The 27364-nt window shown below is 44.1% G+C and overlaps 1 protein-coding gene and 1 long non-coding RNA gene across 3 annotated transcripts in view; one reads left to right on the top strand and one right to left on the bottom strand.

Moving 5' to 3' along the window:
* LCP1 (lymphocyte cytosolic protein 1) overlaps positions 1 to 14517 on the bottom strand; it is a 53104-nt gene extending 38587 nt beyond the window's left edge. Inside the window, exons 1-2 of one of the 2 annotated variants that reach the window (XM_045476566.1) lie at positions 13172 to 13176; positions 4158 to 4161 (exon numbers count right to left, since the gene is read on the bottom strand). The gene's annotated coding sequence lies outside the window, so the exon portion shown is untranslated. Of the gene's footprint in view, positions 1 to 4157; positions 4162 to 13171; positions 13177 to 14389 lie in introns of those variants that run through there. The other variant, XM_045476557.1, reaches the window with a different exon arrangement.
* On the top strand, positions 6694 to 26142 carry LOC123597558. Its single transcript, XR_006712158.1, has 2 exons — positions 6694 to 12253; positions 25396 to 26142. It is a non-coding gene; the product is annotated as an uncharacterized LOC123597558 (long non-coding RNA).
* The last annotated feature ends 1222 nt before the right edge of the window (positions 26143 to 27364 follow it).

Genomic DNA, 27364 nt, shown 5'->3' with positions numbered 1-27364 from the left:
CCTGCAACTTGACACAGTGGGTAAAATAAAACTGGAAACTCAGGACCCAGATTCCTAGCTTTGCCTCAATAATTTCAGGACAGCGCCAGGAGAAAGCTATACAAATTCCGAATATGTGAATGAACAGTTCATAATCCAAAACAATGCGTAATCGAGAACGTCACTCATGTTGCAATCTTTAGTGCTAGACTACGCTCACTGAAGAGGAACACAAAACACCTAAGACTCTGAAGCAAAATAACATACCCATGAGTTTTTAAGAAGCCATCATGATAAGCTTCTACGAGACAAAGAAGCAGCTCTGCTTCACACAACTCTGTCCTCTTCATGTTACAAGGTAGGGGATGTAACCACCAGTAATTTACTGCAAGTTCTTAGGACCATTTTCGGGACGTTCCAAAGCTTAACGTAAAGGATGATTCTGAAAATGTAGTTTAACAATGACTTTGTTTTTAAGAAGCCAAATAATTAAAAACAGCCTCAAATACAGAGGACCATTTAGAGGAACTCTTATGAATTCTTTTTGTCAAGTCAAAATCTCCTTTAGATCGTCTTTTTTTCCTCTCTCTCTCTCTCTCCCTGCAGATACACTGATTTGCCCAAGGGCCATCCCAGAGCACAGAACTGGGATCTCTACCACCTCTGCCCCCACGGTGCAGGAGTGGGTCAGGGGCACCGACCCAGTGGCTCTCTTCTCTAGCTCTCTCTCTCGGGTGGCCCGTGAACTCTCATGGGAAGCTGGCAGGCCAGGTCACTCTAACCCTGGTGAACGTGATGTTCTGGGGGCCTTTGTCGTCTGATCACAGTTGAGGGGCTTTGGAAGCTGTATATAACACAGCACACAGAGCCCGGCTCAGTTACCGACCAAGGAGTGCCCATCTCCCCACTTCCCCATGCTGCCTTGCTTCTCCCCACTTCCTTCCTCCCCCAACACCCCGCCCCCACGCTGCCTTGCTTCTCTACCGAGCTGCTCACGGCCATGAAGGGTGTGACACAGTGGGCGCCCGGGTGGCTAGGTTGGTTAAACTTCTGACTCCTGATTTGAGCTCCGGTCATGATCTCATGGTTCATGGGATCAAGCCCCGCATGGGGCTCTGCGCTGATGGGGGGATTCTCTCTGCCCCTCCCTGCTTGTATTCTCTCAAAAAGAAAGAAAAGAAAAGAAAAGAAGAGAAGAGAAAAGAGAAGAGAAGGAAGGATGTGACACAGAACAAAACTCTTGCAAGCAAAGGGGATGCTCTAAGCTGGGGCTGGGGAGGCCCTCATTGCCTTGTCATCCCTCCCCTTCCCCAGGGTATATATAGACAGTGACTCTCCTGGTGTTACCATCTTGAAAATCCCTTCATTCCACATTCTACCACAAGGACTTTAAGATCCAGACCCTTCCTTACTGAAAGTTCAGGGTATCCTTGGGTTTTGTTTTTCAAAAAGCTGAATATTATTTTGGACTGATAGATCACCCACTCTTCAGTTCAGTTACCTCAATATCAGACATCATTCATTCCTCATTTGTTCATTCATCCATCCTTTCTCCTCACCTACTAGTCTGTGGGCAAAGCACTGCTCTGCTTGCTGGGCTATAAGCGAGGGGGTCACAAAGCCTCGGGCTCTATGAAGCCCACAGTTAAATGTCAGGTTTCAAATGTGACACAGAGACTATGGCTCACTTCTTGCAAAACGGTGAAATACGATGAGATCAGCTCTGAAGATCAAAAACGGACAAGTGAAATGGAAATGGACAAAGTGAAACAGGACCGCAAGGGGGGAAAAGAAGGTAAGAGTAAGAAATTAACACAGAAACTTACCAAAACGTACAAAGAGCAAACACCTTCACCAGCCATAAAATAAAGAGACCCAGATAATTTACACACTTGTACATCTCCAAGGAAACCACAACCAAAAACCTGGCAGAGACGGGAAGGAAATGTGGAGCTTGGGCTTGGGAGACCTAGGTTACTGCCCGTCCGTGTGATATCAGGCTCTGTTTGGCCTCCCTGGGCCTCCGTTTCCTCATCTGTAAGTTGAGAAACGGAATCCCTTCCGTGTGAAAAGTTCCCAAAGTCTACTCTCTGGCTGGTAAGCGTCTGCACCAGTTAGGGCCCGGAGAAGGTGTGCTTCAAAGGAGCCTAGAAATAGGGGCAGGGGTGATCAGGAGCTGGGGCTGTCACCCTGGTGGGTCCCACTCTGCCCCTGCCGGCTCCTGCTCTTACCTCAGCGGCAGGGAGAGTTCTGGCCTCGTGTATCGCCCTCACTGAGCAAGGCAGATGCCCACTGCTCGGCCGCTCAGCGCAGAGCAGGGCAGTTGGCGAGCTGCACGTGGGATCTCCTTTCTGACATGCCACCGTGTACAGCTTAAGGCACGCCAATCCAGTTCCCTCCCAGTTTCTAGGCAAGACGGTAGGCAAACTGTCCCAGAAAGAGAGCCATCTACTATTTTCTTAAAAATATCCGAACCGGGAAACGCTACAACCTCTCCGATGTCTCAAATCGCTACCCTGTAACCTAAATCTTTTCTGATACGATGAAAGCTTTCTCTCTCTCTCTCTCTCTCAGGCTATTCTCAGGGGGGAATTAGAGAAGCTGCTCAATTCATAAAGATTCTGTCACCTGCCTTTAACGACTGCCACCAGGCCTTTCAAAACAATTCTTTTAACCTGCTTCTGGGGGCTTGTCGTCCAAGTCTTTAACAGTTTTCTTTGCTATGGTCTGGGTCCAAGCCCACTTTCTTTTTTTTTTTCCAACGTTTATTTATTTTCGGGACAGAGAGAGAGACAGAGCATGAACGGGGGAGGGGCAGAGAGAGAGGGAGACACAGAATCGGAAACAGGCTCCAGGCTCTGAGCCATCAGCCCAGAGCCTGACACGGGGCTCGAACTCACGGACCGCGAGATCGTGACCTGGCTGAAGTCGGACGCTTAACCGACTGCGCCACCCAGGCGCCCCCAAGCCCACTTTCTTAAGTGACAGAAGGATAACAGAGACACGGAAGGTGGCGGTGAAGGGACCGCAGAGATGACCTATCTGGCCATGTTCCTCCCGCCGCAGAGGAGAGAAATGACACCCAAGTTAAAGGATGCTCCCTGGCCCCACCCTGCCAGCCACCAGCGGGTTTCTGCCTAGGGTGGCACAGCCCGGGGCTGGGCCTCCAAGCTGTCTTATAAACCCTGCTGGCCACTGTGATGCCTGGCGGTGGGGTCTCCAGATAACTACGTGCCTGACTCTGAGAGGACAGGAAAGGAACTGTGGAGACAGCAGTGGCCAAAAGGAGGGTAAAACTGGCCAGGATGCTCTAAGCCAGTGAACCAGGAGCACAGAGGAAATAGCAAGGAACGGGTGCTAGAGTTCGCCTGGATGTAATCTGCATATCACCATCTGGACTATGAAAACCCTCTGGGAACTCTAAATATCTGCTACTAAACAAATGTATACATCTGTGCATGTCTTGATTTCCTTATTTTGAGAGAGTCAGAGACGGCGTGAGCGGGGCAGGGGCAGAGACAGAGGAAAAGAGAGGGAAAATCCCAAGCAGGCTCCACGCTGCCAGTGCAGAGTCCGACGGGCGGCTCGATCCCACGAACCGGGAGATCGTGACCTGAGCCGAAACCAAGAGTCGAACGCTTAACTGACTGAGCCACCCAGGTGCCCCCACATTTCCTCTTTCGGTAAATATCTGCCGAATACCTACTATATGCCAGGTCCTGGGCTAGATGCTGGCAACACAAAGGTAAGATGTGGCCGTGGCCTGGTTCGTAGGGAAGAGAGACACCAGTCACTAGAATACAGGGGGCAGTTTAGAGCCAGAGGAAGCGGGGAAATGGCTCTCTCCCGGAGAGCCAGGCACGGCCCCACAGGAAGTGACAGGTGACCTGGGATTCCACAGATGAGAAAATGCTTAGCGTTCAGTCAGTCTCTTTTCTTATTCATGCTGGATGATTAATACATACTCTCTCCAGAGAATATGCTCTCCATTTTTGTTGGAGTCCAAGAAAACAATGGCTAAAAGACAAATGAGAAGGCCAGGTAATGTTTACTGAGTGCTTCTTCAACGCTAAGTGTTTTATATGCATTTACCTCGAGCCACAGTCCTAGGGAACACTGTTATGATTTGCTCTTCAGAGATGAGGGAACTGAGATTTTAATAACTGGCCCAGGGTTACCTTGCTGTGAACTAGGGAAGCCTCATGCTGGCACAGAGCCTGGGGGTCGGTTGAGGCACCCTACACCCCACTACAGGCCAACACGATGTAGGTCTTCCTGGAGGCAGCTTTCCTCGTATCTGGGGTCACTGGATTTCTGTACCTTCAGGTTCTCTGCTCTCCTTCGGGGTTACTCAGCTCTGACCTCGAGTTCACTGGGGATACACACGCTTGGCAAGGTTTTACCTATGGCTAAAACCTTCCCGGGCTCTTTGGAGAAGTTCCCTTCAGTTCCTCAACATCTTCAGGGGAGAGTTAGGAGCAAGAACACCCCCAGGGTGACCATGCCCATTCCTGCCTGTGCCTCCTGTCTCTGGGGGACAAGGGGTGCTCTTCCTTAGTAGCTCTACACCTGTCATCCCATCACATTGAATAAAGCCCTGGCCTTCTTCTAGGGCTGGAGATGCAGCGATGAATAGCAAAGAATCCTTGCTCTTGAAGGACACACAATCCTGTGAAGGGAAGTGCCGACTGCCACTTAGAGGCCACGCTGACCTTCACGTTCTAACTGTGTTATTATCACGGCGCTGTGGGAGCAGAGAGGGAGAAGCACTTAACTCTGCCCCAGAGGAGAAGGGAGACGTCTCCAAAGAAGGCAATATTAACTTTCCTTGAGCTACATCTCAAAGAACCAGTTGGAATTTTCCAAAAGGACAAAGTGGAGAGCGGCACTCCATTTCTCCACACCGTGGTCCCCATTATCCACAGGGGCTATGTTCCAAGACCCCCAGAGGATGCCTGCGACCACGGGTAGTACCAAATCTAACAAATACTATGTTTTCCCTTATACATACACAACTATGACAAAGTACAATTTATAAATTAGGCACAGTAAGAAACTAACGATAATTAATACAACAGAACAATTCTCACAATATTCTGCAATAAGAGTTATGTGAATGTAGTCTCACTCTCAAAATATTTTTTTGTACTATACTCACCCTTCTTGTGATGATGTGAGATGATAAAATGCCTACGTGGTGACATGAGGTGAGGTGAATGATGTAGGTGGTGGGACGTAGCATTGGGCTACTGTTGACCTTTTACCTTCTGATAAAATGTCAGGAGGAGGATATTTTGCTTCCGGACCGCGGTTGACCGCGGGTAACTGAAACTGTGGAAAGCGAAGCCGTGGATAAGGGGGGGGGGGACTACTGTATAGGAGAAAATAGCCCTGCAAAGGGAGGAGTCAAGCAAGAGAAGGTCACCAAGGAAGCCGTTGGGGGTTTAGTATGACTGGCCCAGGAGGCAGCCCCTAGAAGAGTTTGGGGAAGTGCCAATGTGGTTGCCTTCCTCACCAGCTCTTGTTTCCAGAAGAAAAAGCTTGGTGATCTAGGCTCTCCCTGCTATCTTCAGCCACAATACTGAAGGCATCCCCTTTAGGTCATACAAATACTCCGCAGCTTCCTAATGCAACAAAACCACTGTGTCTAGAGGCCATTTTGCGTTTGTTTATACGGACAGAGATTCCTCCCTCTATCGCCATCGCCCATGTAGAAAATACAGCCCTACAAAGTGAGGAAGGAACTGGATATGTTAGAAAATGGGAAATGGGGCCCTGAAAAGTGAAGTTACTCCCCAAAGTCTCACAGTGAGTCAGTGATTGGTCTGAAAAGCGAAGTACAGCCTTGAGAATTGTCGTTTGGTTTAGCCAAGGTATGGGAAAAACAGAAGTCAACTAAACACTTAAACAACGTGAACAGATTAAAAAAAAAAAAAAAACACCTAGGGATGCAAAATCCATGAAATGTACTTTATACCTCGGAGATGTCGATGGAGAGGAAAACAAGGGGAGAAGTTTCTTCAACCACGTCTTTCAGGAATGGCCTAGGCTCCACAGTTTACAGCCTCACCTATTGCAACAACACAAGCTGCCTTTCTCCTAGTCCAAGCCAGAAAAAATCCATTTCAGGCATCCAAAATCCTCATCCAAATGCTAATGATCCTGTCTTCCTTTGTGAAATCACATATACAATTGTATATCGATAATAAACTAGGAAGCAGCATGGTATGGTGAAAAGATGATGAGTTTTCTATGCAACTGCTTCTTGCTATGTGTTTTTGTACACATTCCTTAAATTAAAAAAAAAAATTTTTTTTAACATTTCTTTCTCTCTGAGAGACAGAGCACGAGCAGGGGAGGGGCAGAGAGAGAGACACACACACAGACTCCGAAGCAGGCTCCAGGCTCTGCGCTGACAGGCTGACAGATGCAAGCCTGACACGGGGCTTGAACCCATGGACCACAAGATCATGACCTGAGCTGAAGTCGGACGCTTAACCGACGGAGCCACCCAGGTGGCCCTCCTTAAATTTTTTTTTTTAAGTTTATTTATTTTGAGAGAGAGAGAGAGAGAGAGAGAGAGAGAGAGAGAGATTGAGCACATGCGTGTGTGTCAGGGAGGGGCACAGAGTGAAGGAGAGAGAATTCCAAGCAGGCTCCAAACCCAGCATGAGCCTGGCGTGGGGCTGGAACTCATGAACTTTGAGATCATGACCTGAGCTGAAATCAAGAGTCAGACACCTAACTGACTAAGCCAACTAGGCGCTCCTTAAATTTTCTGAGCCTCAGTTTCTTCATATGTAAAAAAGCGCTATTAGTAATGCAATTTACAGTGCTCACTCCATAGGGTTGTATTAGAATTAAATGAGACAGGATTTAAATCGTATACAACAGTGCTTAATGAAGGAAGGAAAGAAGAAAGCAAGGAAGAAATGAATGGGTAAATAAAAAAAAGAAGTTTCACAAAATCATCTTGGGGAATAAACGCAATTTCCACCATAAATTGTATCAAGTATTATGTAGAGTCACCACCTAAAATCCACACTTAATTGTTATGTATGTTATATGTAGGTCTGTGTGTATGTAAATCTATATTTCACATCTGTTTTCTACCTTCAAATGGTCTTAGTTTGGCTCGTTTTGGTTCTTTTAGCTCATTTCTCATACAGAGTTCTTGAAGTCAGTTGCAAAAGGTATTGCAGAAGTGCTACCTGACATAACCAGAAGTCAACAGCATTGGTATTGGCTGATCTGAGGTTGAGTGGTCAAGGGGCTTAGTCTTGCCTGAAATACTGACGGTGGAAAGTACCTTCTAACAGTTGAGGAAGTGTGGCCAGAGTGGGAAAATGTATAGCAATCTTAAGAAAAGCCTGACCACATCTCCATGAGTCACCAAAAGAAATGAGATCTATGAGTATCTGTGATGGGGACCATCGGGCAATGTCTCCTTAATCGCAGGGGTCCAGGGGACGGATTCTGTGAGCTTGTGCCCTACTTCTGTCTGCTCTCCACTCCCTCATTCTCTAGGCATTTTCTCTATGATTGTTGGAGCTGGAAAAATACCAAGACAATACGCAGCACACATTTGTATGTTCGCAATTATAACAGAAGCTTCTATTTATTCTTAACAATGTGACCTCATTTTCTATAGGCTCATTGGGGTAGTTGTTCTAGAATCTCTAATGACAAACTCATTCTCAAAAAAAAAAAAATGAGGACTAACAGATACATGGAGGCAGGAAATTTGTATTAATTTGACGGGCTATACATATCTTCAGTCTGTTGGAAGCCACAGTTTGGTTGGCAAATATTTACCGATACCAATTTATACTGGGATATGTGATGTATATCATTTCTTTGGTCAAAATTTTAAATCGCCTTTAAGAAACTGTGAATATAAAATGGGAAAGAGGCAGGGTGTAAATCTTGGTTCTGGCACTTAACTGGCTCTGGGACCTTGGACTTAATCCTCCATGAACCTCAGTTTGGTCATCTGTTATAAGAATATGACGATGTCAACCTTATGCATCTTTTGTGTTGAAATGTAAGAGTAAGTATATGTCAAGTGTTCAGCACAACGCCCAGCAAATGGCGAGGGCCCGGTCAGTCCACAGTGATGATGAGTGTCGTAGAGTGACTGTGCAGACAGACTGATGGCATGGGGAAATGGGAAAGGAAAATGACCCCAAGAACAGTTCTAGGAAACAGACAGAGCTTTCTCCTACTTTATAGATGAGGAAACTGAGACTTGCTCAGGCTCCACACTTAGTAAAAGACCAAAATACGAATCCAAATTTGCCTCCAAATTTGCCCTGTCTTCTGAATATCATACCCGTTTGTTTCATGCACAGAAATTACAGACAGTCAGACTCACAAACTTTAAAAAACTAAAATGATATACAATATTAAATACATTCTATATTGTATACTTTACATATGATCGGACAGATTAAGTATCCCAATTGCCTTTACTCTGTGGTCATAGGAAAGAAACAAAGGATCGAGGATATGTTGATGAAAAGACTTCATCTGAAAGACAACAAGGGAAGGGAAAAATCTGAAAAATTTCTCAAAGGTGACCATAATATTCTATCTTTCCAAAGGGATTTTTTTTTTAATGTTTACAAAGCATTGGAAATGACAGGGAAAGTTCATTTCACATTGTCAAGATGAAGAAGGGGGGCATAACAGCACAGGCGTTGCTCATTTTCTTCTTACTTTCGCTTTGCATGTATCGCCCAGATTTCTCCCCTAAGGAACCCCCCCACCCCCACCCAGTGAAAATAACGTGGGCTGATGATGTCAAAGAGGTGTAGAGGACCCACATTTTAAAATGTTACACCAGAGATGAACAAAGATGCAATTCTAATTCTAAATTTTGTGGGAGAAAAGGAAGAAGATGCAAATTTTATACACATACATTTGTGCACCTCTTTACTTCATATATGTGGGTACACAGCTTAGATAAATTTCGGTACTGACTACCGACTGAGGGATCAATATGCAGGGTGTTGTTTAAATGCAAAGTAATTATTCCATTAATTCACTTCCCCCCTGAAAGTACAACCAGAGAAAAAAGGAAAACAAATTATCCGGAGATTGCAATTCACATGCATAATTAATTCGCCTGCAGAATTCGGTGTCTTGGCTTTTCTGCTGGTGGAGAACATAATCTCTTTTCCATTTTAGTTCAGCTGCTCAGAAAGATGTGTGTGTGTGTGTGTGTGTGTGTGTGTGAGAGAGAGAGAGAGAGAGAGAGACAGAGACAGAGACAGAGACAGACAGAGACAGATAAGACAGATAAGGCAGAGAGCATCCACTGGCTATGTAACTGCTGCTGGACTAAAACACGCATCAATGCTGCAACCACAGGACTGTGGCTGTGCGAGTTCCTCAATTTAACATTGCAGCTTTTCCTTCCACCAGAAAAAACCCAATGACCATATTTGAGAAAGAAGCCTCCTTGTAACTTATAAATGGGGCTGACACACAGGCGTGGCTCTGAAGTCGAGCAAAACTCATTTTAAGCCCCTAAGTGGGTCACTTTTTACGTCTCTTTTTCAACTCACAATTAAAACAATCTTGCATTCTTTCACAGTTTTGAGGGCACCTATGTTTGGCCACGACTGTACAATTAGAGATATGGGTGTTCCAGTGTAAATACTAAATCGTCTAATTTATTTGTGTCTATCAGTCACAACAGTCAAGAAGGTGAATAAAACTTGACTGAAAGTATTCTAACCTTTTAAGACTGAAAACTTTTCAAAGCTTTTGAGGATGGAAATCATATTTTGGACCCATGCAGAGATCGATAAATTGGTAAAAACTAAATAGTCAAGTGCAGAGAGGTGCTGGGTAGATACTGATGGTGATGGTGATGAAGGAGAAGGAGAAGGAAAAGAAGAAAAGGAAGAGGAGGAATCTGTTTGATAAAAGCAATTGGAATACTGATCCATTTATTTGGGATAAATGATCATTATTTGAGCTCAACTCCAGAGCTTAGGTACAAATAAGCCCCATGGTCTGCTGCCTGTTTATTCCAGGAGAACATTATTTCTCCTGGAATTCAGCAGTTATATAAAAAACTGATTCAAATGTAGAAAATTAAAGTAATAAACCATCTGAATGGACTGACTTTCTTCACGTATGAAGATAACACCAGTAACTACCTCACAGGATCGTAGGGATGACTAAATATATCAGTATTGGTTAAAACACAAAAAATACTCAGTCCCGAGTGAGTAGTACACGAGTGTTAGCTATCATTATTAGGGTGGTAAATTGAAATTCTTTCTTCCCCGCTCTGCTGCTTGCTGTAGGTTACAAGATGAAGCGATGATGAAATTACTGGGAAGACTGATGTAATCACTGAAACTTGGCAAACCCAAAACAATGGGGACAGTCAATAGTTTAAGGAAATGGACTCAGAAGGGAACTGAGGAAAGCCACGGGAGATGCCATCTGGGCAGCCCTGTGTGTCTTCAGCAGCTGTAGGGAGATGCCCCTAAAAATGTGAACGTCTAATCTGGTGGCAACTTCTCAGAACTTCAAAATGAAAACAGCGTGAAACATGGACGCTTTTGATGTAAGTGCCTTGCCATCTGGCAAAACAGGGAAACTTGAAACTCTTGGAATCTGTTGACACTGGTTAGTTTGACATTTCGGTGGAGCTCTAATGCTAATGTTTATTATGCCCGCAGGGCTCAATATGTAGATGGCATAGCATCATTTTGGTTGGTGGTTTCTGTGAGTTGGGAAACTAGCCGACAAAAAGCCCTAAAGAAACAATTAGACTAATATAAATAATGTTACTCTGCCACAAAATCTATTAATCATAAAGTCTGGTGCCTTTACAATCTTGCTTTATAAATTTTGACTCTTCGTTAATGGAATCTTATGAGCAAGTTTGTTAATTTTATTTCACCTAGACTGATATCAAAATGTGTTTGCCCTCTCTCCTCTATATATGGAGGGTCTTTATTCTACAAGTAATGAGGAGAAGTTGACTTGAGAACTTTCTAGAATAATCCAAAGTAACTAAGCAAAAGTTACTAATATCTGTTCTTAGGTTCTCTGTCATCAGAGAAGCCCATTATCAACTACAATAGTTTCAGTAAGTGTAGCTAAGTTTGAGGTCATTGACTGTGTTTAGGCCAAAACAATAAGATTGTAATTTTGTCTGTTTGCGATGGTCACTGGGAAATTTCCTAAATACCTTGAACTCAATGTCCATTCAGTGCTTTGAGGCTAAAATGAAGAATAGTGCTTTGGCAAAGAGGAAGCATGGTAGAATGCAAAATACCGTATGATTACTATATCTTCTTTCACAGCCATCACTGTGAGGAACTCAGTAAATAATAAGTTCATAAGTGAAATCGAAGAAAAGACTTCCATGCATCTCTAAGTAGCTGAGAGAAAATACGTGTGACAAATTTCCAATTCAATAAATATCATTAGTGCTGACCACGTGCTAGGAGAGCTAAGAAGGAGCTCAGGCTGTCAAACAAGGAATTGAAACTTAAGCAATTATGGTTACTGCTACATTTACTCTAAGATCAAAACGTTAAACAGACACACACACAGAAGAAACTGTTCGTGGGGCAAGGAAGATGGCCGAAGGGTTCCACAGGGAAGACTTCCAAAAGGACTCGTTTCTTGAAGTGACGAGTCTTGAAAACTGACTGTAAGTTTTACGAATAAGAAAGCAATCAGAGCAACAGTTGGAGCAAAAAGAAGTGAAACCATGGAACTTTCTGGCGGCTTGTGGTCTTGTGCACCCAGAACATGGGCAAATGAGGCGGGGGGAGAGGATGGAGGGCAGCCAGAGCAGAAGGAAGTGACAAGAAATAAGGCTGGGGAAGTGGTTGAGGCAAGTTTGTGAAGGCGTACAATTCTTTGGTAAAATTAGACATTAATTAAGAGAGGATACTTCTTGATTCTCTAAAAGAGGATTCTGTACTCATTACACGAAACCCACAACGATATCTCTTACTTATAAAGACAAAAAAAGCTTCTGGGTTTATTGCAAATTTTTTTCTCTTCTCTTTCTCCCCCTCTTTCCTTTAAAATTATGAGCACCAAGGTCTCCTCAGTCAGCTTCAGAAATAAAAGCTTCTAATGGTCTACATCTGGGAAAAAAATATGCTGGTGTGGAAGAAGGGATCTAGAAGAGACAGATGCTTATAGAGAAGCAACATGGAGCTGGAAATCATGACTATCTAACATCCCTCGACCCCTCCAGTAGCCCAGTGACAGTGGGCCAGTTGCTTCCACGGTGAGCCCCCCGCCTCATGTCTAAAGGCATTATGTGAGATAATGCATAAGGAGTGGCTACATGTTGTAAGTAGGTATAGATATTATAAAATAATAATATTGTTATTCCTTGTCTTGTCCTCTCTAAGTAGGTCATATTTGAATGGGACTTTACTTGTTGGCCTCCCTTCTTCACAGGGACCAGAAGGAAGTTTATAAACGGTATTAAAATACTGAAATTGTTTCCCAAATTACTGATTGTTTCAAGGCATACTTTGTAAGTTAAAGGAAATAAAATTTTAAATGTGACCAAGAAAAGCATCCTTCAGATAGCTAATGAAATGTCCCACCATAACAGTGCTTGATCAATGGGTAAGACCCAGAAGATTCTTCCCTGATGCTACTGGGGGTGAGCTAGACAGAAGAGAAATGGGTATTTTATAGCGTATCAGGTTGACACTTTAACAGTCTAAACTTGATTTAAATCAAGAGACTTTTTTCTCTACTTTGAATTAACTTTTTCATATTCCATTTTATTTCCTTCCAAAGTAAGGAAAAGACTGACATACCTTCACACTCTAATTTATTTTGTTCTCATTAATACTTTTACTGGAAAGAAGATAGAGCGTTTTTTTAATTTGTTCTTTTCTGGGGCTCAGGTCCTCCTCCCCCAATTCCACATTTTTGCTGGTTTAAAACCACTCACGAGATGTGTAAAACATATTGATGTCCACATTTTGCAACTTTCGGAAATTGACATTTATAGGTAAATGGCTAATTCCATTCAAATTTGCCTGTGCAGATGGTTCTTTGAAATGTTTTATTTAATAGAAACCAATTATGATAAATTTATGTAAATTCAAAACTAAGACACGGCGAATAAACCAGCGTTGTTGACTGATAGGTTTTTTTTTTTTTTAAGTTGCCCTGGGGAACTAACTTGAAAAAATGAGTTGCTATCCTTGAATAAGAAAAATTGGGTTTTGATAAGTACCCTGATAAATTAAGCCATTTCCAGTCTGAATGGCTTTTATGTTTATCATCTGTCAATGGTTGTTAATACTGTTGGATAATGATAATTAAATGAATGCCGACGCTACAAGATTTAAAGTCTATGTTTCAACAGAGCTTCTGGAGTAAATATTCCATGTCGACTTTATCAGAATTTCTGATGTAGACAGAAGCCTTTCATCCAGAATTTAACGGCCATTTGTTTGGTCATCAGCCTAAGCAATAGTTCAAACAATTCTGCAAAAACAGTACAATTAAGCCACGCAAATTGCTTTTATTTTTAGAGAGTAAATGAAGAAAAGGTGCCTCCGATTCCTTGTGGTTATTAGACATACCCATTAAAACCACTGGCACCAAAATCACTCAAATAACCAGTAACACACCCAGCAACATATGACTCAAGACGTTAATACATCCACTCAAATGCTGTAAAGAAACTTTTTAGAAAAACAGAACCACCGGAGCTAAAATTAAACTACTCCCACCAGGCCAATGAGCAGCACAATCTAAATGATCAATACACACTTCCCTGAAAACATTTTAAAGTAGATCAAATCACAGTAAATAGCGTCCCCAAGATAAAGCAAGAGAAATAAATCAAAACATGGTTTGGTTTGAAAGGGGGGAAAAAAAAGGGGGGGCACCTGGGTGGCTCATTTCGTTGGGCGTCCAAATTCGGCTCAGGTCAAGGTCTCACTGCTCTTGAGTTCAAGCCCTGCGTTGGGCTCTGTGTTGACAGCTCAGAGCCTGGAGCCTGCTTCAGATTCTGTCTCCCTCTCTCTCTGCACCCTCCCCCACTCATGCTCTGTCTCTGTCTCTCTCTGTCTCAAAAATGAACAAACATAAAAAAATAAAAATAAAGTAAAAGGGAAAAAAAGAATCCTGGTTTTGGGGGCACTAACTGTGGATAACTAGAGAAGAAGCCACCCCACAGAACTGAGGGGTCCAACTCTGGACAGCCACATGGGGTGGCTACAGTTTGGCTGGGCAGTTAAACGGTGACATGGTTCACAGAGGGCTCGGGTGACAGGTGCTCAGATCTCAGTCCCCTGAAGGCAAAACCCACAACCCACAGAAACAGAGCCGCCCAACCAGGAAAAACATCATAAGCACTTAGAAATGACAAAAAGACATTAAGAAATTTTACCTTGTTGAAAAACTGTCCTCAGTGGTACTGGCGTGTGACCAGAAACCCCCTTCTTTCTGATCTGCAGAACAACTTTGCCAAACCCGGGTACGCGGTCACAAGGCAGGAAGTGACTAGAGTGACAAATCATCAGGCAGGAAAGAAATAGATTTTGTCTTTATAAGGACATTTTACCTAACTTTTTTTTTTTTTCTCGTGTCTCCTCCCCCACAAGAATCACCTGACAGAACAGGTCACACTGAAATTCAGAAACGTCTTACCACTTCCTTTTTATAAGCATTTTTCTCTTCCCTTCCCTTTCTTTCTTCTCTGTCTCCTAAGCTCTGGGCTACTTAAACCTGTCTGATTTCAGATAACAAGGCGAGGTCAGCCTGCTACCTTTACTACTTGCTCTGACCCCACTTGCAAATGCAAAGCCCAGGTGCCTGGCTACTTAGAGCAAAGACAAACAAATGATGAGTTTTTAGTGAAGTAGCCAAGGGAGAAGGTGGAAATCCACCTGAAACAAACTAAAAGGGATTTCTTTGGGAAAGCTCCGCCCCAGCCGAAACCTAACCTCTCTCAAGTGTCCCTGAACACCGATCTTATTGGAGCAAACAAAACAAAATGGTCTCTTTAAGGGGAAGGGCCTGAAAAGAATGGCCACTATATTATTTACTCACTTTTATTTATAGAACATCTATGTGCTAGGGATCTCTTTAACCCAATTAAAGATTTCAATTATTTAGACGTTTCCTATAAAGAGCACAGTGGATGACCCAGGCAGCTGCTGTAGTTAAATAGGTAGCTGAATTCCTTCTTACTGACCAGATTTATTTTTTGAATGCACGGTTTATAATGTTAGCAAGTAATTTAAAAAAAAAAAAAAAAGGCTCTATTCTATGTGCAAACCCTGGATGCTTGTCTTGAGGGCAAATTCCCATCGTCAAAAGCAAGTGCTCGAGTGCTCATGGCCTCACAGAGGCTGTGAAGGTTGTGTAGTGCCCCGAGTAATGTTAACTAAGTATAATCTCCACATTTCCCCCAAACTGTGTATGGCTCCAGCGGTCAGCTACTGAGGAATGAAGATATACGGCGGTGCTTTAGTCTGACAGTGAGTTGACCACGCTTGATCATTCTACATGCTTCTGTAGTTGCTAGGAGCCTGGAATCCCCCCAGTGGGCACTCCGGTCGGGGAGCTGCTCTTATGCACCTTTTGCTTCTTTGAGGTCTCCTCTAGAAAGTCCCTGCTTCCAACCTCAAATGTGAAACCAAGCTGTTTCTAGTTCATCTACTTCATTGGCCAGTGATGGGGCAACTTCTTGGTCAGAACCACACAGAGGCCATCTTGAAGAAGAGCGTGGGCAGAGTAATGGAAAGAGATGGTGGAGATTCGGTTCATTTGAGAAGTGGTTAACCTCCAGAGAACTACCAGCCCTCCAGTGACTTCCAAGAAAGACTGGGAGGGCGAATCAGACCCTGTTTGCTCCGTTCCATCATTACTCCCAAGTAAGAGATTGCAGAGGGATTTCAAGAAGCAACTAAATTCCTCTGGGACACCCAAGGAAACACCTACGCACCACTGTGACAGTACCCGTCACGCTACAAAGCAGCTGGCGGTTCCTACTCTGGTGGGAATAATCACCATTCTGAGCCCCGCAGCAGGATTCTCTAGATAGTGTCCTGATGGTTTAAGGATGAAAAACATGTGAAACGTGGAACCCTCTAATCTGGCTCTACGTCCCAGGTTGGTCTGACGAATGGAATAAAAACACCCCCGCAGGAACATGTCAGAAAGGGAAGGAGAGACTCCTTTCGTTTACCTGGGAGGAGGAAAGGGACAGCATCCTGTGTCTACTGGTGCCTGGTCATGGGAGACCTGAGGAATCTGTAAGGAAGAGCCATCTGTTAGGAGAAGGGGAGAAAGGGCTGTGAAACACCGAGGCAGGTGTAGATGTGGGGCAGGGCGGACGCGTGAGGACGGTGAGACACATACGGTTATGACTGGCAGTCAGAAGGATTTAGGGTTCCAGACAGCATCTAGATTCTAGAAGATGAAAGCCATTGAACCGTGCCGCTTAACCAGCGGGGCGAGGGAGGCGTCTTCTCTAGCAGGCGCTCAACTTGGGCTCCACCTTGGCCACCCACCAGCACCTCACCCACATCCTGGACTACTCCCTCCAGAGTAATCTCTTTATCTGCCTCCCAGGGGCGTGTCTACTCAGATACAGGCAGTTGTTTAGACGCGACATCCAGGCTTCTTCAGAGGGCAGGATTTTATCACTGTCGGTGTTGAGAATTGCTGGGGCATCATGGCCAACATGCATAAAATGGGACTTTCCGTTTTATTATTATTTTTCTGTTCTCTACAGACCACGCGCTTCGGGTGGCCCACCCCCAGAGAGGACCCGTCCCACCCGCCACCCTCCACAATGCCACGTCTGCCACTTCTTGGCTGGCCCATCCTTTGCCTTCTCTCTACCCCTACTGCCCTCCCCTACTCCTCCCCACCCACCCCCCCTCTCCAGCCCTGGGCTGCTCAGAAACCTGCAGCCTCAGTCTCTAAATTCCACATCAGCCGCTATTCTCCTGCCATTGTGTGCTGCTGAAGTCACAGAAACACAGACTTAGAAGGCTATGCATTCAAGCTGCCTGCCTTCAAATTCCTTCTCAGAAATACTTTTGCTCGGTTGCATTAGCTTCCTGAGAGCAGGCAGTTCCCAACCTGGGGTCCCTGGACCTCGAAAATTATTATGCATAATTTTGTGTGTATCTTCTTTTTTTTCCTGGGTTCATCGTATTCTTTACTGTAATATTAAAGAGATCACGGGAGGTGCCTGGGTGGCTCAGTCAGTTGAGCGTCTGACTTCGGCTCACGTCATGATCTGGTGATTCGTGAGTTCAAGCCCCACATCGGGCTCTCTGCTGTGGGTGTGGAGCCTGCTTCAGATCCTCTGTCCCCCTCTCTCTCTGCTCCTCCCCGGCTCGTGCGCTCTTTCAAAAATGAACATTAGAAAAAAAAAAACAACCAGATCACAGACCCCAAAAGTTAGGCATTTATTCCAAACTCCTCTTGCCTCGATCTCCCACTCCAGACTCTAGCATCCTCTCCCACCCCTTATTTACTGAGATGATTCAAGTCATCCAGCCTGAGCTTCCTCATCTAGCCTCCTCTGCTCTTACAAGACCCACTTTTTCCTTCTCTTTCCATCTTTAAAGGAACAGGTGTCCTTCCATCTTCTCAAGGTCCATACTTCCTCATTTTAGTCTTAACCTTCTATATCTTCTGCTGACTTAAATACCTTGCTCCATCAATGACTGCACACTTTTCTGGCATCTTTAATCTCTTGTGCTCCCTTCACTTGCTTTCACACACTGTGGGGCCGGTACAAAGGGAAGAAGACGGTTGCATCACTCCATGGCCATGTTTGATGGGTAGGGAATGAAAGGAAATAAGATGGGCACAATCCCTGCCTTCCCAGAATGCCCACTGTAGTTAAGGACGCAGACAAGTGAAAAGGCGAGTGGTACCCAGAACCATGAGATGAAAAGCAAAATGCCTGTGGGAACACACAGCACTAATCCAGACTTGGGGTCTGGGAGGTGTGCAGAGGGAGCAGAGAGCATGGTTAAGAGTAAAGATGCTGGGCTACTTGTCTGTTGTCAACCCCCAGCTCTACAGTTGTACTAGTCATGTGACCTGGGGCAGATGACTTCATTTCACTGGCCTCGGTTTCCTCATCTAGAAAATGGGCAGAAGAATAGTGTGAGGGTTGGGTTACATGGAGAGAGATAGAGAACACATTAGAGTGCCTGGCACATGGTAAGTGGCATGTAAGTATTAACTAGTCTTTTAATATCTGTACCAGTCTCCGGACTAGACTCTGCACATACATTATTTCATTTATTCCTCACAATAGCCCTATGAATTGGGAATTATTTTGTGTTTTTTTTTTCCTTCAAAAAACCCTTTTTTACTATAGTTTTCTTTTTAAAAAAATTTTTTTTAACATTTATTCATTTTGAGAGACAGAGCATGAGTGGGGGAGGGGCCGAGAGAGAGGGAGACACAGAATCCGAGGCAGGCTCCAGGCTCCGAGCTGTCTGTCCGCACAGAGCCCAATGCGGGGCTTGAACCCACAAACTATGCAATCATGACCCGAGCCAAAGTCAGCCGCTTAACCGACTGAGCCACCCAGGCGCCCCTAGTATAGTTTTCAATTCTTCATGACTTCCATGGAATTCTGCACTGCCATCTTTCCTTAACCGACTGAGCCACCCAGGCGCCCCTAGTATAGTTTTCAATTCTTCATGACTTCCATGGAATTCTGCACTGCCATCTTTCCTGTGAGACCTTTCAGGACTTCCCCCTAAAGCAGGTAGACTATGCTTCCCTCCTAGGCAGGCTTATTTCATTGCCTTGCTTGGAACGGAGCAGTGGAAAGTTAACAGACAAGACACAAGCAGAGGTCTTGAATACACATCCATGATCTGACATGGTCTCCTTCATGCCTGACATTTACCACGAAGGAAACACACCCTTGTTTCAGGGGAGTGACGAGATGCTTGGGACCAACCTGAATCCAACCCACAACACGGGCCAAATCTAGCTGACCCACATTCTGACGCAGAGCCACCCCGGCTGACCCAAAAACCTAGGTGTGTTGTAAACAGGTGAGATTCGGGAGTCGTTCGCTAAGTAGGGTTGTCACGGAGACACGTGACTAGCAGTGCCCCCCCACCCCAACCCCCAAGCAACTATTCACAACTCTGCTGCTACCAGAATTTCCAATCATCCTTGCTCTGGTCTGTTTTCTACAGAGTTAACACCTTCTAGCATGCAATATGTTAACATTAAGTTTACTGTCTCCTCCCAAACCCACGCTCAGCTTTGGGCAGATGTTTATTGGATTTTTTCTCAGCCATATGCCTGGCTCGTGGAGCAGTACCACCGCTCAGTTAGGAAATGGGATGTATGGGTAAAAGCTTATTGTTGCTTTGCTTGATAGCAAAAATATAAAGGAAGCAGCAGAGGGAATGTATAAATTGGGGTTCCATGTAATATGTGGCAGTTATAATGAGTGGACTAGAACTAGATCGCCTAAGCAAGAATAAATCTTAAGAATATAAACTTGGAAGAAAAGCAAACGTTGCGGAATACTGCTAATATTCATACGCATTCTACCCAACTGTTATAGTGTGATTTGTGGATGTGTGTGTGTTTATAATAAAAACATGTCTAAGCAATGGTAAATGCCAATTTAGGAACACAGTTACCTCCGGCAAGTTAGGGAGGCAGTGGGATCAAGGAGGGTGGACAGGAGAATTCAACTATGTCTGTAGCAAAATGTTCAGATGTGGCAAAAAAAAAAAAAAAAAAAAAAAAACGTATTGGATACATGAGTGTTGGCTCTAATATTCTCTTTTGTAATGTTTTAAATATTCTTCACTTAAGTTTTAAAAATTTTAATTTCATGATTCATAATATATTCACACAGCTTAAAATTTAAAAAGATGCACTAAGATATACGGTAAAAATCTTGTCTTCCTTCTCTGGCCCCTGGTAACTCATTTCCTCTTCAATTTTTAAATAATGGCTGCGTTGAGCTATGGCTGAAATTAAAATTCACCTTCTAAAATTGAAATTCAGTGGTTTTTGGTATACTAACAGAGCGGAGCAACCATCACCCTAGATTATTCTAGAACATTCTCATTACCCCCAAAAGGAACCCGACACGTACCTATCAGCAGTTACTCCCCATTTACCCCCGCCGCTCGAACCCTCAACCACTAATTTACTTTTTGTCTCTGTAGGTTCGCTTCTGGACATTTCACATAAATGGAATTATAGGCTACCTGGTCTTTAATGAATAGTTTCTTTGACTTTGCAGCACGTGTTCAAGGCTCATCTGTTGTAAGATGTATCATGTATCGGCACTTCATTCCTTTTTAAAAAATGTTTACTTGTTTGTTTATATTGAGAGACTGAGAGAGAGAGAAACTCACAAATCATAAGATCGTGACCTGAACTGAAATACAGTCAGATGCTTAACCTACTGAGCCACCCAGGTGCCCCAGTACCTTACTCCTTTCTATAGATGAATAATATCCCAGTGTACAGATATACCATATTTTATTTATCCATTCATTGGTTGATAGACATTTGAGTTGTTTCCACTTTTTGGATACATGAACAATGTGGCTATGAACATTTATGTGCATGTTTTTGTTTACGGACATATGTTTGCCTTAATATTTTCATCAGTATAGTTGACCCTTGAACACCGTTGGGGTTAGGAACACTGCCCACCCCCCCCCCCCAAGGCTGAAAATCCATGTGTAACTTTTGATTCCCCCAAAACTTAATTACTAACAGCCTACTCTTGACCAATAACTAATGACTAATAGCATAAACTGCTAGTTAACACACATTTTGTATATGTATCGTATACTATATTCTTACAATAAAGTAAGCTAGAGAAAAGAAAATGTTACTATGGAAATCACGAGGAAGGGGAAAGACATCTACAGTATAGTACTGTATTTTAAAAAATCCACGTACAAGTAGAGCCATGCAGTTCAAACCTGTGTTGCCCAAAGGTCAACCACATACGGTTTTAGAAGTCACTGGGGCACCTGGGTGGCTCAGGTGGTTAAGTGTCCAACTTCGCTCAGGTCATGATCTCAAGTTCATGAGTTCTAGTCCCACGCTGGGCTCTGTGCTGACAGCTCGGAGCCCGGAGCCTGCTTCAAATTGTGTGTCTCACTCTCTCTCTCTCTCTGCCCCTCACCCGCTCACTCTCTCTCTCTCAAAAATAAAGACATTTTTTAAAAATTTTAAAAAAAGAAATCAAACATTACCCTTGGGCTTATGAAGAAACACCAGTCTCCTGACACACTCCTTCTTTACCTCCAGTTTCCATTCCCCAGAAACAATGATTTTCAACAGTCTATTTCTTCTGCTACTCCTTATTTCTTTTAAATTTTGTTTTTTTTTAATTTATCTTAAGTTTACTTATTTTGAGAGAGAGAGAGAGAGAGAGAGGGGAGAGAGCAAATCCCAAGCAGGCTCCACAGTGTCCGCGCAGAGCCCAATGCAGGGCTCGAACTTGCTACTCCCTATTTCTAAGATGCTATGTTCATGCTGGGTCTGGATGTCCACGTTCAGTGTTTGGGTTTTTTTGTTTGTGTTACATCTTACATGGGAGACGGAGATTTGACCCTCTCACTTCCCCCAGTGTGTAGACACGAGCTCCCCCACCATCCTCTAACACAGGCAGAACACCTCTTAGTGAAATCAACATTCCGTGTTGACAATGACTGCATAAATATTCACAGCTCAGTTATGTCGGGCACAATGTTTACATCTCCCTTTTGTTTCCACCCTTCTTCCGAGGGTCCTTTGTCCTCCTCTCTGGTCCTCCTGCCCAGCTGCCATCCAGAAGCTTCCCTCTGCCATCATCCCGGGATTCCCCTTCTTCCCCCTCTGGGTTGAAGCTCCTATTTCTCTGCACCTTCCATTTCTCCATCTCCTTCCTTGTTTTGCTGAGCACATCCTCTAGTAGATTCCTGAGAAAGATGGCATAGGACATAAATTTCTCGAGACTCTCTTTAAAATTTTTTTTAACGTTTATTTATTTTTGACAGAGAGAGAGAGAGAGAGAGAGAGAGAGAGAGAGCTTGAGCAGAGGAGGGGCAGAGAGAGAGGGAGACCCAGAATTCGAAGCAGGCTCCAGGCTCTGAGCTGTCAGCACAGAGCCCCACGCGGGGCTCGAACTCACAGACCGCGAGATCATGACCTGAGCTGAAGTGGGTCTCTCAACCAACTGAGCCACCCAGACACCCCTCTCGAGATGTTTTATAGCTGGAAATATGTATAGTCTAGTCTCATTCTTGGAAGTCCACACTGGAAATCATTTTTTGTCAAAATTCTGGAGGGATTGTTTCAGTGTCTGATACCATCCTGACGTATGATCCCTTACGTGTCATTTTTTTTCTTCCTGGAAATACTTAGGATTTTTATTTTGTGCCTGGCATTCTGAAATTTTATGATATGCCTTAGACTGGATATGTTTTCATCCACTGTGTGCTAGCGATTCTGTGATCACTTAATCTGGAAAATTCAAATATTTCAGTTCTGGAGAGTTCTCGCTCTCTCTTTCTCTCTCATTTCCTCTGTTTTCTGTGTTTTCTTTCATTGGGATTGGATTTGATTGTTGGGCTACCTGGCTTGACCTTCTAATTTTATTTTTCCTTCTATTTTCTGTATCTTGGCTTGCTTGCTTGGTTAGTTAGTTAGTTAGGAGAGAGAGAGTGCGAGCAGGGGAGGGACAGAGAGAGGAGGAGACACAGAATCCGAAGCAGGCTCCAGGCTCTGAGCATCGGCACAGAGCCTGGTGCAGGGCTTGAACTCATGAACAGGGAGATCATGACCCGAGCCAAAGTTGGACGCTTAATCGACTGAGCCACCCAGGCTCCCCTGTCTCTTGGCCTATTTCTACTGTCACGGAAGTATGTCAACTTTTTCTTCAAGATTTCCATGGAACATTTCCTTTCCTTCTTCTTTTTAATAGCCAAAGCCTCCTTCTTTTTCTCTGAATACTCCTTTTTAACATATAATAGCAATGTGGGGGGGGGGGTGGTCAGGACAGAGTGAGGACGGTCTTACTGCTCCTCGTATAACCTGTCTACCAATCCTTGTGTTTTCCAGCTCCGTCTGGCACAACAACCTTCAAAAGTATGTGGTGCCTCAGAGTTTTGAGCTTTGCTGAGTCCATGGTGGGAGTTGAGTTGTTTCTTCTTGGTGTCTCTCATTCCAGGCTTGGGGGCCAGCTGCTGTGTGTGCTTAAGCACTTTCTGCAATCTATCTATTCTATGGCCTCCAACATTCTGCTCACATCTCTTATCGACTTCTACCTCATTTGATATTGGGCTCTCCTACTAGGCTGGAAAGCCCATGACACCAAGGGCTGTGCATGTTTTGTTAGCTTCTAAACACTCTATCTGGCATTTCAACAACATTTGTTGAATAAAATGAACGCAGAGGACTCTGCTGACTGGACGAAGGAGATAGAAAGGAAAGGCAGAAATGTACTTTGGCCGCAAAGGAATGTCATGGGGGAGCTAAGTACTCCTGCTGTGATGAGTGCAAAGGTGTAGCTTCGGAAGGGGGGTGGGGTGCCAAGAAAGAGAAAAGGCTGCGGAATCCAGCAGAGACCAGATGGTGGTGGGTCTTTCAAGATGTGTTAGGGAGTTTGGTCTTCACTCTGAAAAGAATGGGGAACTATTTTAAAGTCTGTACTAGTTTCCTAGGGCAGCTGTAACAAAGTACCACCAATCGGGTGGTTTACCCATGGCTCTTCCAGTTTCTGGTGGTCTGTTGACAATTCTTTCTGATAGAGGCATCCCCCAGATCTCCGTCGCAGCACATTTTCCCTTTTTATAAGGAGACGGCCATCCCGGATTAAAACCTACCCTTCTGACCTCATCTTGATGTCATCTTCTACAAATACCCCATATCCAAATAAGGTCACATTCATAGGCACTTGGGGTTAGGACTTCAATATCTTTAGGGGAGGACACAATTCTTAACAGTGTCTTAACAGGAAGTGACACCTTATACCCTTACTACTGTCTCTTAGAAAAACCTCCCCACCTCCAACGAGAAAGAGTGGGCGTGGAGAGGATCAGACCATTCCAGATCAGACCATTCCAGAGACCTGTGGCTGCAGGTGGGTGGAAGGCGAGGGCACGCAGTGGTGGGACAAAGACAGGTGGGCAGATGCAAGGGACGCTTGGTGGCTTGGTAAACGGAAAGGACAAGAAGGAACTGATTGAATACAGAGGAAGAAAGAGACTGAACAGACGAAAAAAAGCAGTCAAGGATGACCCCATCTCTTAACTCCCACACTGTCTTTACTGGGCTGCTCATCTCACCCCTCTCCTAAAACCGATCTAAAGGACTTTACGTAGCGTTAAGTCTTGTCTTTAAGTGACATTTGATGCGTTAAGCATCTTCTCCGCAAACGATTATTTACACATAATTGCAAAACGAGCAATTCTATTTTGAAATCCCGCTGTCATTGCAAATATCTAAAGCTCAACTCCTTCTTCCTCTGACAAAGAAGCTCCCGGGCACCCCGTCCTTAGTTCAGCCAGGAGTGCATCACTGACCCAGGGCGGTCCAGAGTACTTTTTGACTCCTCCTTTTTCCTGTGGCCAAAGTGGCATTTATTTTTCCCTGAGAGTCTTTCCCAGTTTTGTGCTTTCTATGCCTCTTCTACCATATACCCTTACTACCATAGCCCTGGGCTTCGGGTCAACTTCCCGATTCACTACTTCCTACCTCACCGACCCTTAATACATCCTGCACATCACCACCATACTCCTCTTCATCAAGCTACACCTCCCTCCCCTCATTCTCCTGCTCATTAATCATCGGAGATCACCCACCGCTTGCAGGATAATGTCTAAATGCTGCCTCGAGCTATCTTTCAGGCCTCGTACTGACGGCATAAGCCCTCTGGTGCTCTTGAGCAGGTCTGTTAGCCATCTGACAAAACTGGAACGTTTCTCATACGCCTATCAGGTTCCTGCGCGCTCTCCCTGCCTCTCTTTCACTCCCCATTTCTATAAATCTGAATCATTCTCCCGGTCCCAAGAACAAGACTGGCTACATCATTTGTGGGCCCCGGTACAAAACGAAAACGTGGGGCTCTATGTTCAAAAATGATCAAGGATGCTTAGACGCGGACGACAGAACATTAAGCCAAGGGTGGAGCCCTTCTGAGCAGAGGGCCCTGTGTGACACGCGTCACAGGTCCACAAAGCAGTCCCTGCTCTTTGACCACCAATTTACCTTTTGTTCTCTTCCTAGCACCTACAGTACTTGTCTGTAAGTCATCCTTGACATTTCCTGCACGCGACCTTTCTTGGTCCATTAAGCTCCGCGTCTGTATTGTCCATTGATCTCCGTGTCCATCTGCATGTCCGTATGTGTTTGTAACATCTTGATTCATTCATCAAGCTCTTAGGAGGAACATCCTCCGTGCCAGGCCCTTAGAAGACAACACCAGGAGACTCATCTCACACGCTCAAGGATTTCACAACGTGGAAGGTTACTAAATATCCCAACAATTATAACGCCCTTTGATCAACACGGTGAGAGACAGATGCCCAAGGTACCAGTGACATGGGGGTGGCGCGGCGGGCAGGAAGGCATTTTAGAAGATGTGGAGCTGGGCCCCCAAGAGTCTATGGAAGCTGGCCAGGCGAAGCAGGAGAAAGAGAGCGATGAAGGGCATTTCAGAGGGACCGGCACATACATACAGTGTGGGACTGTTACGTGCCTCACCCGGCCGAAACGTCAGCTTCTGGAGTACAGGAATTGCACCCTCACCTAGCACCTAATCCAATTCATTGCTCATAGTACAAATGCAATAAATATTGGATGAGCTGAGAAGGCAAACTGATTCCATAAACAATGTGGGACTGAAAAGTTAAACTAAAGAACAAAAGGATACATTTTCCACACATATCTAAAATTTACAAAGCATGAGAGGTCTTCCGGAGAATTTATATCTATGCAGCTGCCATATAAAGACTGATTTTACATCTGGTTAGTGCTAATTTTACTACCCCTTTCTGATAACAGTACAACAAAAGCTAATTATAGCTATTATTGCCAGGTAGAGTATAAACGGAAGAGGGCTGTTCACAGCTGTGAATTTTATTTTCATAAAATGTCAAGTGCAAGAAAATGTTAGCCCTGCAATATTTTTAAGTATTAAAAAGTTAAATCTAGCAAACGATGCAGGCTCTGACCATTTCCAAGGTAGAGAATTTGCGTAACTTGAGTGTATAACAACTCCATAGATACTCACTGGCATTTTACAACCCATCTGCACTAACAGAGCCATTAAAACAGATGCGGGCCGAAGTGAATGTAGGCCACTTACCTTCGGCTTCCCATGCTGGAAATACAGTATTTCCTCAACTTTTGTGAACACATGTGCTGCTGTTGCTGAGACAATTATTTGATATCCTTCCAACCACCAAGAATACAAATACATGGACCGAGATTTTAAAATAAGCACATAGAAAACAATACAAGAAAAAGGGTGTGTGCATCAAGTCTTAAGATGCAAAGTCATGAGCCTTTTAACAATGCAAAGCTCAAAATAAAAATGAAAAAGCTACAAGAAAAATATTTGGGGAACATGGTGTGCAGGAAAAGCAAAAGACCTGAAATTAGAAATCTTAGAGATAACTCCCGATTCCAGCATACGCACCAGATCTTGGGTAAGGAGTTTCCCCTTTACTCAGCTGAACTTATAGGTAAATTGGAGACACTCCCACCTATGTCACAGGGTTACTCTGAAGAATAAAGGAGATTATTCCTAACACAGCTAACACAGTGGTCCTAGCTAGTGCCAAATTTTAGCTGAATCTGAGTTGGTAACTTGTGGTCTACATAAAATACTTAAACATTTCATTACGCCAAGTCCGATTCATTCATTCATTCCATCTTTTCTTTAAAATTCAACTGGAATTTATTGTGCATTTACTAGTGCCCTGTGCTGAGGGCCTTAACACATCACCTTTAAGACTTCCAGCAACTCCATGATGTAAGTGGCATCTATTTCCATCCGAAGGTAAGGACACTGAGGCCCAGATGAAAAGTTGTTGTTTTTACTGTGTATCTGCAGCAGCAAAATGAAAATATTTCTGGTCAAGTTCTCCATTCCTTAAATAGGAATATGAATCAGCTGCTAATTCTTTGCAGAGTCGGCCAAAACATAGTCAGTGCAGCTTCAGTCGGTTCATATGACACAGCTTCCTTATTTCAATCACTCCTTTATTAAACAAGCATTTACTTCATGGGTCTCATGAAGAATTTATTGTGTAGAAGACACAAAAAAAACAAAGGTACAGAGAATCAGAGGAAACATACGTAGTAGAGAGGAAAACAATGAAATAGATTAGTCTGGTGGCAG

This window comes from Leopardus geoffroyi, chromosome A1, assembly GCF_018350155.1.
Source record: "Leopardus geoffroyi isolate Oge1 chromosome A1, O.geoffroyi_Oge1_pat1.0, whole genome shotgun sequence".
Classification (NCBI taxonomy): Eukaryota; Metazoa; Chordata; class Mammalia; order Carnivora; family Felidae; genus Leopardus; species Leopardus geoffroyi.
This window is presented reverse-complemented; position numbering and strand designations above follow the sequence as displayed.